This window comes from Mobula birostris, chromosome 6 (assembly GCF_030028105.1).
Source record: "Mobula birostris isolate sMobBir1 chromosome 6, sMobBir1.hap1, whole genome shotgun sequence".
NCBI classification, from domain to species: Eukaryota; Metazoa; Chordata; class Chondrichthyes; order Myliobatiformes; family Myliobatidae; genus Mobula; species Mobula birostris.
The window spans coordinates 96,881,555-96,895,764 of NC_092375.1; the positions used below are offsets into that span (position 1 = coordinate 96,881,555).

Sequence of the window (14,210 nt, forward strand, 5' to 3'; positions counted from 1 at the left end):
CCTTTTGGCCCTTCTTGGCTGTGCCGAACCATTTTCTGCCTAGTCCCACTGACCTGCACACGGACCATATCCCTCCATACACCTCCCATCCATGTATCTGTCCAATTTATTCTTAAATGTTAAAAAAGAACCCACATTTACCACTTCGTCTGGCAGCTCATTCCATACTCCCACCACTCTCTGTGTGAAGAAGCCCCCTCTAATGTTCCCTTTAAACTTTTCCCCCCTCACCCTTAACCCATGTCCTCTGGTTTTTTTCTCCCCTTGCCTCAGTGGAAAAAGTCTGCTTGTATTCACTCTATCTATACCCTTCATAATTTTATATACCTCTATCAAATCTCCCCTCATTCTTCTACGCTCCAGGGAATAAAGTCCCAACCTATTCAACCTTTCTCTGTAACTGAGTTTCTCAAGTCCTGGCAACATCCTTGTAAACCTTCTCTGCACTCTTTCAACCTTATTTATATCCTTCCTGTAATTTGGTGACCAAAACTGAACACAATACTCCAGATTCGGCCTCACCAATGCCTTATACAACCTCATCATAACATTCCAGCTCTTATACACAATACTTTGATTAATAAAGGCCAATGTACCAAAAGCTCTCTTTACGACCCTATCTACCTGTGACGCCACTTTTAGGGAATTTTGTATCTGTATTCCCAGATCCCTCTGTTCCACTGCACTCCTCAGTGCCTTACCATTAACCCTGTATGTTCTACCTTGGTTTGTCCTTCCAACGTGCAATACCTCACACTTGTCAGTATCAAACTCCATCAGCCATTTTTTAGCCCATTTTTCCAGCTGGTCCAAGTCCCTCTGCAGGCTCTGAAAACCTTCCTCACTGTCTACTACACCTCCAATCTTTGTATCATCAGCAAACTTGCTGATCCAATTTACCACATTATCATCCAGATCATTGATATAGATGACAAATAACAATGGACCCAGCACTGATCCCTGTGGCACACCACTAGTCACAAGCCTCCACTCAGAGAAGCAATTCTCTACCACCACTCTCTGGCTTCTTCCATCAAGCCAATGTCTAATCCAGTTTACCACCTCTCCATGTATACCGAGCGACTGAATTTTCCTAACTAACCTCCCATGCGGGACCTTGTCAAAGGCCTTACTGAAGTCCATGTAGACAATATCCGCTGCCTTCCCTTCATCCACTTTCCTGGTAACCTCCTCGAAAAACTCCAATAGATTGGTCAAACATGGCCTACCACGCACAAAGCCATGTTGACTTTCCCTAATAAGTCCCAGTCTATCCAAATGCTTGTAGATTCTGTCTCTTAGTACTCCCTCCAATAATTTACCTACTACCGACGTTAAACTTACTGGCCTATAATTTCCCGGATTACTTTACGATCCTTTTTTAAACAACGGAACAACATGAGCCACTCTCCAATCCTCCGGCACCTCACCTGTAGACAGCGACACTTTAAATATTTCAGCCAGGGCCCCTGCAATTTCAACACTAGTCTCCTTCAAGGTCCAAGGGAACACCCTGTCAGGTCCCGGGGATTTATCCACTTTAATTTTCCTCAGGACAGCAAGGACCTCCTCCTTTTCGATCTGTACAGTTTCCATGATCTCACTACTTGTTTCCCTTAATTCCATAGACTTCATGCCAGTTTCCTTAGTAAATACAGACGCAAAAAACCTATTTAAGATCTCCCCCATTTCCTTTGGTTCCGCACATAGCTGACCACTCTGATCTTCAAGAGGACCAATTTTATTCCCTTACAATCCTTTTGCTCTTAATATACCTGTAAAAGCTCTTTGGATTATCCTTCACTTTGACTGCCAAGGCAACCTCATATCTTCTTTTAGCCCTCCTGATTTCTTTCTTAAGTATTTTCTTGCACTTCTTATACTCCTCAAGCACCTTATTTACTCCCTGCTTCCTATACATCTCATACAACTCCCTCTTCTTCTTTATCAGAGTTGCAATATCCCTTGAGAACCAAGGTTCCTTATTCCTATTCACCTTGCCTTTAATCCTGACAGGAACATACAAATTCTGCACTCTCAAAATTTCTGCTTTGAAGGCTTCCCACCTACCGATCACATCCTTGCCAGAGAACAACCTGTCCCAATCCACGGTTTTTAGATCCTTTCTCATTTCTTCAAATTTGGCCTTCTTCCAGTTAAGAACCTCAACCCTAGGACCAGATCTATCCTTGTCCATGATCAAGTTGAAACTAATGGTGTTATGATCACTGGAACCAAAGTGCTCCCCTACACAGACTTCTGTCACTTGTCCTAACTCGTTTCCTAACAGGAGATCCAATATTGCATCCCCTCTAGTTGGTCCCTCTATATATTGATTTAGAAAACTTTCCTGAACACATTTTACAAACTCTAAACCATCTAGACCCCTAACAGTATGGGAGTCCCAATCAATATATGGAAAATTAAAATCTCCTACCACCACAACTTTATGTTTCTTGCAGTTGCCTGCTATCTCTCTGCAGATTTGCACTTCCAATTCTCGTTGACTATTGGGTGGTCTGTAATACAATCCCACTAATGTGGCCATACCTTTCCTGTTTCTCAGCTCCACCCACAAGGACTCAGTAGACAAGCCCTCTAATCTGTCCTGCCTGAGCACTGCTGTAATATTTTCCCTAACAAGCAATGCTACTCCCCCACCTTTCATTCCTCTGCCTCGATCACATCTGAAACATCGGAACCCTGGAATATTAAGCTGCCAGTCCTGCCCCTCCTGTAGCCAAGTTTCACTAATTGCTATAACGTCATAATTCCATGTGTCAATCCACGCCCTCAACTCATCCGCCTTCCCCGCAATACTCCTAGCATTGAAATATATACACCTCAGAAGATTTTTACCACCACTCACAACCTTTCTATTAGCGGATTTGCTTGAACTTTTAACATCATTTATTTTCACCCCAGCCACACTGTCAGCTCTGGTACTGTGGTTCCCATCCCCCTGCAAATCTAGTTTAAAGCCCCCCCAATGGCATTAACAAACCTCCCTGAAAGGATATTGGTCCCCCTGTAGTTCAAGTGTAACCCGTCTCTCTTGTACAGGTCCCACCTGCCCCAGAAGAGGTCCCAATTATTCTGAAATCTGAAACCCTACTCCCTACACCAGTTCCTCAGCCACTTGTTCATCTTCCAGACCATCCTATTCCTACCCTCACTGGCACGTAGCACAGGTAGCAATCCTGAGATTACCACCCTCGAGGTCCTGCTTTTCAACTTCCTACCAAGCTCTCTATACTCACTCTCCAGGACGTCCTCACTTTTCCTTGCTATGTCATTGCTATGTGCACCACAACATCTGGCTGATCACCCTCCCACTTCAGAATGTCATGCAAGTGATCAGAGACATCCTTGATCCTGGCACCCGGGAGGCAACAAACCATCCTGGATTCTCTGTCACGACCACAGATCCTCCTATCTGTATCTCTAACTATCGAGTCCCCTATCACTACTGCTGTCCTCTTTTCCCCCCTCCCTTCTGCACTGCAGAGCCAGACTCAGAGCCAGAGATCCGGCTACTGCAGCTTGTCCCAGTTAAGTCATTCCCCCCCAACAGTATCCAAAGCCTCCATGAATGGGAACAGCTTTTTCCATTGAATCTGTCTATAAACTTCATGATTTGAAATCTCAGTTGGATCCCTTTGCATCTTCCTCAGTTCCAAGAAGACCGACCTTAACTTCCTCAATGTATCCATGTCTATTGCCCTTCGAATCATTTTGATAACTGTCTTCATCCTCTCTAAAGCGTCCATCACAGAATGGAGAGAGCCCTGATGAAGGGTCTCGGCCCAGAACATCGACTCTACTCATTTCCCTCGATGCTGCCTGGCCTGCTGAGTTCCTCCAGCATTGTGTGTGTTGGATGGACAGTGTGCTTGTTCATTTGGAGGAGTTACATTGGGACTACACATAGGGATGGTTAACGGTTATTGTGTCACCCCATTGCAAGAAGAATGTGAAGGTGATGGAGAGGATGCAGAAGACATTTACAGGATGTTGCCTGGAATAGAGAATGTGAGCTTTAAGGAAAGGTTGGACAAACTTTGGTTGTTTTCCCTGGAGTGTTGGAAGCTGAGGGGAGACTTGATAGAAGTTTGTAAATTTGTGAGAGACTGAGAGTAGATAGTCAGAATTACTACCTTAAAGATATTCAAAGGCTCTTGATGTACAGAAATCCAAAGACTCGCAATCCTAGTTCTGGATTCTCCAACAGCGTAAATACATTTTCTTTATCCAGCCTGTTAAGATCCTTCAAACATCAAAGTTGCTGGTGAACGCAGCAGGCCAGGCAGCATCTCTAGGAAGAGGTGCAGTCGACATTTCGGGCCGAGACCCTTTGTCAAGACTAACTGAAAGAAGAGCTAGTAAGGGATTTGAAAGTGGGAGGGGGAGGGGGAGATCCAAAATGACCGAAGAAGACAGGAGGGGGAGGGATGGAGCCAAGAGCTGGACAGGTGATTGGCAAAAGGGGATACGAGAGGATCATGGGACAGGAGGCCCAGGGAGAAAGAAAGGGGAAGGAGAGGAAAACCCAGAGGATGGGCAAGGGGTATAGTGAGAGGAACAGAGGGAGAAAAAGGAGAGAGAGAAAAAGAATGTGTGTGTATAAATAAATAACGGATGGGGTATGAGGGGGAGGTGGGGCATTCGTGGAAGTTTGAGAAATTAATGTTCATGCCATCAGGTTGGAGGCTACCCAGACGGAATATAAGGTGTTGTTCCTCCAACCAGTGGCTGGGGTGATATACTGCGTCCGGTGCTCCCGATGTGGCCTTCTATATATTGCCAACACCCGACGCAGACTGGGAGACCGTTTTGCTGAACACCTACGCTCTGTCCGCCAGAGAAAGCAGGATCTCCCAGTGGCCACACATTTTAATTCCACGTCCCATTCCCATTCTGATATGTCTATCCACGGCCTCCTCTACTGTAAAGATGAAGCCACACTCAGGTTGGAGGAACAACACCTTATATTCCATCTGGGTAGCCTCCAACCTGATGGCATGAACATTGACTTCTCAAACTTCCGCTAGGCCCCACCTCCTCCTCGTACCCCATCTGTTATTTATTTATATAGACACATTCTTTCTCTCACTCTCCTTTTTCTCCCTCTGTCCCTCTGACTATACCCCTTGCCCCTATACCCCTTCAAAAACTGATTTCAGTCAAACCTCTGGAGTGCATGATTTTGCAAAGTTAAGATATAGGTGTTTCAAGGAAGTAACAACGGGGTGCATCATTAAAGACACTTGAATTCCAAGTCAGTTATGAAGTAAATGCATCTTATTTCAAGGTATGGACTGAAACAGCTCAACTGTCACCAAGGGCTCCTTGTGGAAGTTTTAAGGAATCCTTTTGTTATATGTGGGCATTTCATTGAAGTAAAGTGAAATATTTCCTAGAATCACGGAATTATACTGAACAGAAACAAGCCCTTCAACTCAGTTTATCCATGCCAATCAAGATGCCCATTCACACTATTTAAAATTAGTAGTTGGTCGGCATTTCTCTAAACCTCTTCTATCCATGAATTTCTTCAAAAGTCTGAAATGTAATTGTTCCCACCTCTGCAGCTCATTCCATTTATCCAGCCACCTTCAACATGAAAAACTTACCCCTGTCATACAGCAGGTTTTGCGTTGTGCTTCCTATGCGTAAGGGTGTACCGTTGGGTGGGTTATGTACCCCTGGTGTGTTGACGTGTGTGAGATTCTATACCGGATGAGTTGGGCTGTACACTCAGTGTGCCGAGCTGTATTCGTGGTGTGCTGCCGTATGTCGAGCTGGGCTGTTAGGGTGTGGGTCACACACTGTATGTCGGGCTGTACTGCCGGTGTGTCGGGCTGTACTCTGCCTCGCCGCCCGACGCGGTTGAACCCGCGTGTGCGCGCTCCCGCCCCCGCTCCCTTGCGCTACGTGGCCGGACAGGAGCTGAGCGGGAGCGACGGCTGTGGGAGCGGACGGCGGTCCGGATCCGAACCGGGCGACAGGCGACGTGAGTACAGACCGCGCCCCAGCCTAACGGGGTCCGGGCACACTGAGGGGTCCCTCTGTCCCCACAGCTGACTGACGCGATCAGGGATCGGGGTACAATGCAGGGGTTCCCGTGTCCTCCCAAAGAGCAGGCAGTCAGATCCGATCCCAGTCACCAGCCCTCCTCCTCTCTGCGCCTGTCTCCCTCTCCTCAACCCGTCCCGACCGCTTTCCCCTCAACCTTTCCCATTGCTCTTCCCTCGACATTCCATGTCCCTCTTCTCCCCAACCCGGTTTCCCCACCTTCTCCCTCCACCACATCTCGTCCCTCCTCACTCCACCCATTCCCCTACCTCACCGTCCCCTCCCTCCCCGGTGAAATGAGTGGGGAGGGGAAGCGGAGGAGGGAGACTGAAAGAACCTGGAAGAGCTAATAGACTTCCATGGGTAGAGGTGACATATATTGGGAAATCGGAGACTACAGAGGCTGGAATCTCATGTCGCTAGCGAAATTCGGCGGGTCAGGCGGCTTCTGTGAAGGGAGATGGACAGTGAACGTTTCCGGTCAAGACCTGAAACGTCGGCTGTCCGTTTCTTTCCGTGGGTGCTGGGTTCCTACAGCATCTTGTGCATGATCTTACAAAACTCAGGGTCCTCCACGTCAGATGCCCGTATGTGTTTTACAGGAGTGGGTGCAGCTTACTGTAATGACATCCCAACAGTTCACAAACCTCATGTGGTTTCTTTAGAAGAGTAGGAATGATCAGGTTGCTGTTCTGGATAGAGGGTGTGGAGCAAGGAGAGGTTCTTTTTGCTGGACGGGAATCTAGGGTGTGGACTTGGCCCATGTAAGGTTCTACATGCAGAAACTGTTTCTAGCAGGTCCATAAACTGCCTTTGATCCTTCAACTGCAGGAGATCCAGAGAAGTTTGATATCAAATCCAGGGAATACCAGTCTGTAAATATGAGACATCATGAGTGGAATCGTTGAGCAAACCCAGGGGCTGGATTCTTTAATTGATCTCATGGATTCCTCATGACCTTACCCCTGAAGTGATCTGTCCCTCCAGAGAAAACAATCCAAATGTACTTTGTATACTTCCCCCATACATTTGACCTCACACTTGCCTGGACTCAACACTATCTGCCCATATCTGTAATTGACCTACGTCCTTCGATAAGTTTCTTCACTGACTGCAGCTTCACTCTTTACTTAGAACATTTATACATCGTACATCTTCCCCAGAGGCATACTCCATAGTGATGAGAATCCGTGTTTGCCCCCTGTTGTGGACTTTCCAGGAGGCAGAGCACTCGTGGTCATTGTGTGTGGGGAGGGGCCACCCAGATCATTGTGTGGGGGGAGGGGCCACCCATGGTCATTGTGTGTGGGGAGGGGCCACCCAGGGCAACACCAGGGGCAGCATAGGGTTAGGGGGCAAGGAAACTAACCGTGTGTGTGCAGTTCTTGATTCTGGTAGAAATATCACCCCTGCTTCTAACTGTCGTGATCTGTAAGATTTGTGTTTCAATGAGATCACCTTTTCTAGTTGCTCTTTACAGAGAGCAGACCTTACACTATCAGTATCACACACAGAATGCTGGAGGAACTCAGCAGGTCAGGCAACATCTATGGAAATGAATTAACAGTTGATGTTTTGGAATGAGACCCTCTTCAGAGGGGAGGGGGAGGGAAATATTATTTTACCACAAGGAGAAAACAATATCCATGGCATTAGGCTGGAGGTTACCCAGACGGAATATAAGGTGGTGCTCCTCTACCCAGAGGATGGCCTCATCTTGGCACAAGAGGAAGCCATGAACCGACACTCTGGCCTCTTACCTCTTCTCACCCGCCTATCAACTCCCACCGGGTCCCCTTCATCTTGCCTTTCTCCTATGGTCCACTCTCCTCTCCTATCAGATTCCTTCATCTCCAGCCCTTTACCATTCCGACCCACCCGGCTTCACCTATCACCTTAAGACCATAGGGCCATAGGACATAGGAGCAGAATTAGACCATCTGGCCCATCAAGTCTGCTCCACCATTCAATCATGGCTGATCTTTTTCTTTTTCCCTCCTCAACCCCAGTTCCCAGCCTTCTGCCCGTAACCTTTGATGCCATGTCCAATTAAAAACCTATCAATCACTGCCTTAAATACACCCAACGACCCGGCCTCCACAGCTGCCTGTGGCAACAAATTCCACAAATTCACCATCCTTTGGCTAAAGAAATTTCTCCGCATCTCTGTTTTAAATGGATGCCACTCTATCCCGAGGATGTGCTCTCTTGTCCTAGACTCCCCCACCATGGGAAACATCCTTTCTACATCGACTCTGTTTTGGACTTTCAACATTCAAAAGGTTTCAACGAGATCCCCCCTCATCCTTCTGAATTCTAGCGAGTGCAGGCCCAGAGCCAACAAACGTTCCTCATACGATAACCCTTTCATTTCTGGAATCATTCTTGTGAACCTCCTCTGGACCCTCTCCAACAAATCTTTTCTAAGATGAGGGGCCCAAAACTGTTTACAGTACTCAAGTTGAGGCCTCACCAGTGCCTTATAAAGCCTCAGCATCACATCCCTGCTCTTGTATTCTAGACCTCTTGAAATGAATGCTAACATGGCATTTGCCTTCTTCACCACCGACTCAACCTGCAAGTTAACCTTCAGGGTGTTCTGCACAAGAACTCCAAAGTCCCTCTGCATCTCAGATTCCTGGAATTTCTCCCTGTTTAGAAAATAGTCCACACATTTACTTCTGCTACCAAAGTGCATGACCATACATTTTCCAACATTGTATTTCATTTGCTACTTTCTTGCCCATTCTCCTAATCTGTCTGGGTCCTTCTGCATCCTACCTGTTTCCTTAACACTACCTGCCCCTCCACCAATATTCGTTATCATTTGTAAACTTAGCAACAAAGCCATCTATTCCATAATCTAAATCATTTATATACAGCATAAAAAGAAGCAGTCCCAACACTGACCTCTGCAGAACACCGCTGGTGACCGGCAGCCAACCAGAAAAGGATCCTTTTATTCCCACTCACTGCCTCCTACCTATCAGCCAACGCTCTAACCATGTTAGTAACTTTCCTATAATCCCATGGGCTCTTAACTTGGTAAGCCGCCTCATGTGTGGCACCTTCTCAAGTGCGGCACCTTCTCAAGTGCCTTCTGAAAGTCCAAATATACAGCATCCACTGCATTCCCTTTATCTATCCTATTTGTAATCTCCTCAAAGAATTCCACGGGTTTGTCAGGCAGGATTTTCCTTCTAGCTATCCTCCTTGCCCTCCCCCCACCTTTTTATTCTGGCATCTCCCCCCTTCCTTTCAGTCCCAATGAAGGCCTGGGCTCAAAATGTTGACTGTTTATTCATTTCCATGGATGCTCCAACATCTTGTGTTTGTTGCTTTGGGTTTCAAGGATCTGCAGAATTTCTCAGTATCAGTTTATCATTGTTACATGTACCATGATATAGTGAGAAGCTTTTGTTTTGTGCTCCACCCAGACTATCGCTCTATACATAAGTATAGTCAGATAGTTGTATTAAAACAGAATGCAGAATTGTGCGTCGCAGTTACAGAGAAAGTGCATTGTAGATACACAACGAAAGTGCAAGGGCCACTTTGGGAGATAGAACGTAGAATAGTACAGCACATTACAGGCCCTTCAGCCCACAATGTTGTGCTGACCCTCAAACCCTGCCTCCCATATAACCCCCCACCTTAAATTCCTCCATGTACCTGTCTAGTAGTCTCTTAAACTTCACTAGTGTATCTGCCTCCACCACTGACTCAGGCAGTGCGTTCCACACATCAACCACTCTCTGAGTAAAAAACCTTCCTCTAATATCCCCCTTGAACTTCCCACCCCTTACTTTAAAGCCATGTCCTCTTGTATTGAGCAGTGGTGCCCTGGGGAAGAGGCGCTGGCTATCCACTCTATCTATTCCTCTTATTATCTTATTATCTATCATGTCTCCTCTCATCCTCCTTCTCTCCAAAGAGTAAAGCCCTAGCTCCCTTAATTTCTGATCATAATGCATACTCTCTAAACCAGGCAGCATCCTGGTAAATCTCTCCTGTACCCTTTCCAATGCTTCCACATCCTTCCTATAGTGAGGCAACCAGAATTTGACACAGTACTCCATTTGTGGCCTAACCAGAGTTTTATAGAGCTGCATCATTACATCGCGACTCTTAAACTCTATCCCTCGACTTATGAAAGCTAACACCCCATAAGCTTTCTTAACTACCCTATCTACCTGTGAGGCAACTTTCAGGGATCTGTGGACATGTACCCCCAGATCCCTCTGCTCCTCCACACTGCCATTTACTTTGTACTCTGCCTTGGAGTTTGTCCTTCCAAAGTGTACCACCTCACACTTCTCCAGGTTGAACTCCATCTGCCACTTTTCAGCCCACTTCTGCATCCTATCAATGTCTCTCTGCAATCTTCGACATTCCTCCACACTATCTACAACACCAACCTCTGTGTCGTCTGCAAACTTGCCAACCCACCTCTCTACCCCCACATCCAGGTCGTTAGTAAAAGTCACGAAAAGTAGAGGTCCCAGAACAGATCCTTGTGGGACACCACTAGTCACAGCCCTCCAATCTGAATGTACTCCCTCCACCACGACCCTCTGCCTTCTGCAGACAAGCCAATTCTGAATCCACCTGGCCAAACTTCCCTGGATCCCATGCCTTCTGACTTTCTGAATAAGCCTACCGTGTGGACTTTCTGAATAAGCCTACCATGTGGAGTTCATCCACTGGCATTTGAGAGGTTCATTCGAGAGTCTGGTAACAGTAAGATCGAAGCTGTCCTTGAACCTTGTATCTCAGGCTTTTGTATCTTCTGCCTGATAGGAGGGGGAGAGAAGAGAGCATGAGTGCATTGGGAGAGCTGTCTGCTTTGCTGACGTCGTGTGAAATAGAAAAGGAGTCAATGGAGGGGAGGCTGATTTTCATGATGGACTGGGCTGTGTTCACAACTCTCTCTACTTTCTTTCATAGAACAGTTACTATACCAAGCTGTGAGCATCCCGATTGGATGCTCTCTGTGGTACAGAATTGGCTTGGGGACAGTTCTCAGGAAGGGAACTCTCACAACCCAGGTACCACCTACACTCTGATGTTGGGATGTTACTCCCTCACTCTGGTATGTTTGACTGTTTCGTTCTTCCAAACTGTTTAAAACATCGGTTGAAACAAGTGCTGGGGAAGTATTTTGATCTGATATGAAGCTCTGCTCCTGGTGATTGACTGCCGGGGAAAGTTCCCGTTTATTTCTGCCAACATTTGCAACATACAGATAATGATGTCTGTGATGACAAACCCTTTAGATCAAAGGCATCCGACTCAAAACTGTGACTGAGAGAGGGTTTCCCAGAGGTAGATGAAGAATTTCAGCAACTGGAAGAGTAAGATTTGAGAAAAATGAGGATGCATTTTACGAAGTTCACTTGTTTTGACTGTCAGTTCAGGTGTGCAGGCAGATTGAGCTCATTCAATAAAGTTCTGGTTGGATGATACCTTGAAATGCTATCTGATCTATATCATTTCCTGTTTAAATGTATTCGTGTAGGTTTGCATGCAGTGACTAAACTTTGAAATGAAATGTAAACCAGGCTTCATGTTTTGTCTTCTTGGTGCAATGCTGTTCTCAAGTTTAAACAAAAAAGAATGTCCTGACATTCATGCTCACTCATTTCCTGGAACCTCTGGAAATATTTGGTCCAATGTTTATCCAGCACGGCAGCCTGTGCTGTGAGGAATGTTTCCCTGCATTGCAATCAACCTTTATCTGCTCAAATCCCTCTCCTGGACCTGGGGCAAATGCCTGTTCCCAGCCCTAATGGAGGATTTCTTTCAGTTGAAACTTGTTTGGTGTAATGGTGTTCAATCTCACGGTAACAGAACAAGCAGAGGTATGAAAATCATGATGTAGCATGGCAATGCTGATTTATGGATCTGACCCAGCCAGTTTACATGGTGTTCTTCATGGCAATGCTGAGTTATGGATCTGATCCGGCCAGTCTACATGGTGTTCTTGTCTGGGTTTGCAATAGCAACTAAAATGGCCAGTAGTGGGACACTATCCACATGCCCAGATGTCCAGCTACTTTTTAAAGCTAAATGCCATCCAGCCCAGTTGATTGGCATCCCAACCGCCAATCTAAACAGCACACACAAAATGCAGGAGGAACTCAGCAGGAAAGGGAGTATCTATGGAAAAGAGTACAGTTGACATGTCGGGCCAAGACGTCCACTGTTTACTCTTTTCCATAGATGCTGTCTGGCTTGCTGAGTTCTTCTAGCATTTTGTGTGTGTTGTTTGGATTTCCAGCATCTGCAGATTCTCTCTTGTTTGTGACTGCACCACCCTAAACATTCATTCTCTCTGTGCGGCAGTCTGTACCATCTACAAAATGCACTTCCGTTACTCACACATACTTCTCCAGTAGTAGTTCCCAAACCGGTGACCTCTACACCGAGTGGGACAGGGGCAAAGGGACCATAGCTGCACAACCATCTACAGGCTGCCCTTCCAATCCTCACGTGAAAATATATCACTGATCCTTTGTCAGCACTAGAGCAAAACTCCTGGAACTCTCTCCCTAACAGCACCTTCACCAAGACAGGAGCAGTTCAAAATGGTGCTGATTAGGGACGGGCAGTAAACACTGGTCTTGCCAGCAATACCCGAACCTGGAAAGTGAATAAAAACAGTTTGACTTCAAATACCAAACACAGCTCTGCATGCTTCCTGGCGCAATGTCAAAAAGGAATTGTACTGGGCCCCATAGAGTGCAGGAAGACAAAACAGTTTAGGAGTGCTCCTGTGGACACGTGGCCAAGTGGTTAAGGCATTCGTCTAGTGATCTTAAGGTCGCCAGTTCGAGCCTTAGCTGAGATGTGTCCTTGAGCAAGGCACTTAACCGCACAATGCTCTATGTGTGAGCAGTGGCACGCCAGACAGTCTTTCTTTCCACGCCTTGTAAGGCATGAAAATGCCCGACGCTGGCCTCAGGCCTGAGTCAACGATCCCCTCCCTCAAGGGAGTGGTGAAGCTTCAGGAAGCAATTCCAGAGCTTGAGTCTTCGTCATTGAAAGCGCAGCCAACAATGGTGGAGCAGTTCATTTCAAAATGGGTTTCAGAGCAAACTCAGCCCTTACTTAATTGAGAGATAGTTTAAGATGGCAAACATCACAGGCAGGAGAACAGAAAATATTTTTGGAGGGATTCGGTGAGTCAAGCAGCATCTGCACAGACAGCAGGTTCTCAACGGGACCGTTATCGGGACTGAGAGCGTAAGAGAGGAGATAGTGTCGCAAGGTGAGAGGGATGGGTGAGGTAGGAGCTGGTAAGTGATAGCTGGAATAGTGAAATGGGGATGATTGGTCGATGGAACTGGTAAAGGGAGGGTGGATACACAGAGAGAGTCTGGAAGGTGATGTGGAGATAAAAATGGCTGCAGATGCTAGAACAGGAGAGTACAGCACAGGAAGAAGCCTTTCAGCCCAGGAGGTCTGTACCAAACATGATGTCGAATTAAATTAAATCCCATCTGCCTGAACGTTATCCATATCTCTTCATTCATGCATTTTATGTAACCATGAGTCATAGGAACAGAATTAGGCCACTTGGCCCATCAAATCTGCTCTGCCATTCGAACATGTCTGATTTAATTTTCCTCTCAACCCCATTCTCCAGCCCTCTCCCCATAACCTTTGATCCCCTTACTGCTTAAGAACCATACACCTCTGCTCTAAATATACCAAGTGCCTTGGCCTCCACAACCACAGCAGCACCACTATCTGCCTAAAGAAATTTCTCCTCATCTCTGTTCTTTTTATTTTGAGGCTGCACCTTCTGGTCCTAGACTCACCCACCACTGGAAACATGCTCTCCACGTCTGTCCTAACTGGGCCTCTCAATATTTGATAGGTTCCAATAAGATCCCCCATTATTTTTCTATACTCCAGTGAGTAAAGGCCCAAAACCTTCCAATGCTTCTTTCATTAACTCTTTCATTTCTGGGATAATGATTGTGAACATCCTCTGGACCTTTTCTAATGTCAACAGTGTTGTTAAGAAGGCATTTGGTGTGATGGCCTTCATCAACCGTGGGATTGAGTTCAAGAGCTATGAGGTAATGTTAAAGCTCTATAACACCTGAGTTAGACCTCACTTAGAGTAC

The 14,210-nt window shown here is 46.4% G+C and overlaps 1 long non-coding RNA gene across 1 annotated transcript in view; it reads left to right on the plus strand.

The window, feature by feature from the left end:
* Positions 1-5,802: 5,802 nt before the first annotated feature.
* LOC140199848 (uncharacterized) overlaps positions 5,803-14,210 on the plus strand; it is a 30,070-nt gene continuing 21,662 nt past the window's right edge. Inside the window, exon 1 of the long non-coding RNA XR_011886506.1 lies at positions 5,803-6,013. This is a non-coding gene — a long non-coding RNA (uncharacterized lncRNA). The remainder of the gene's footprint in view (positions 6,014-14,210) is intronic.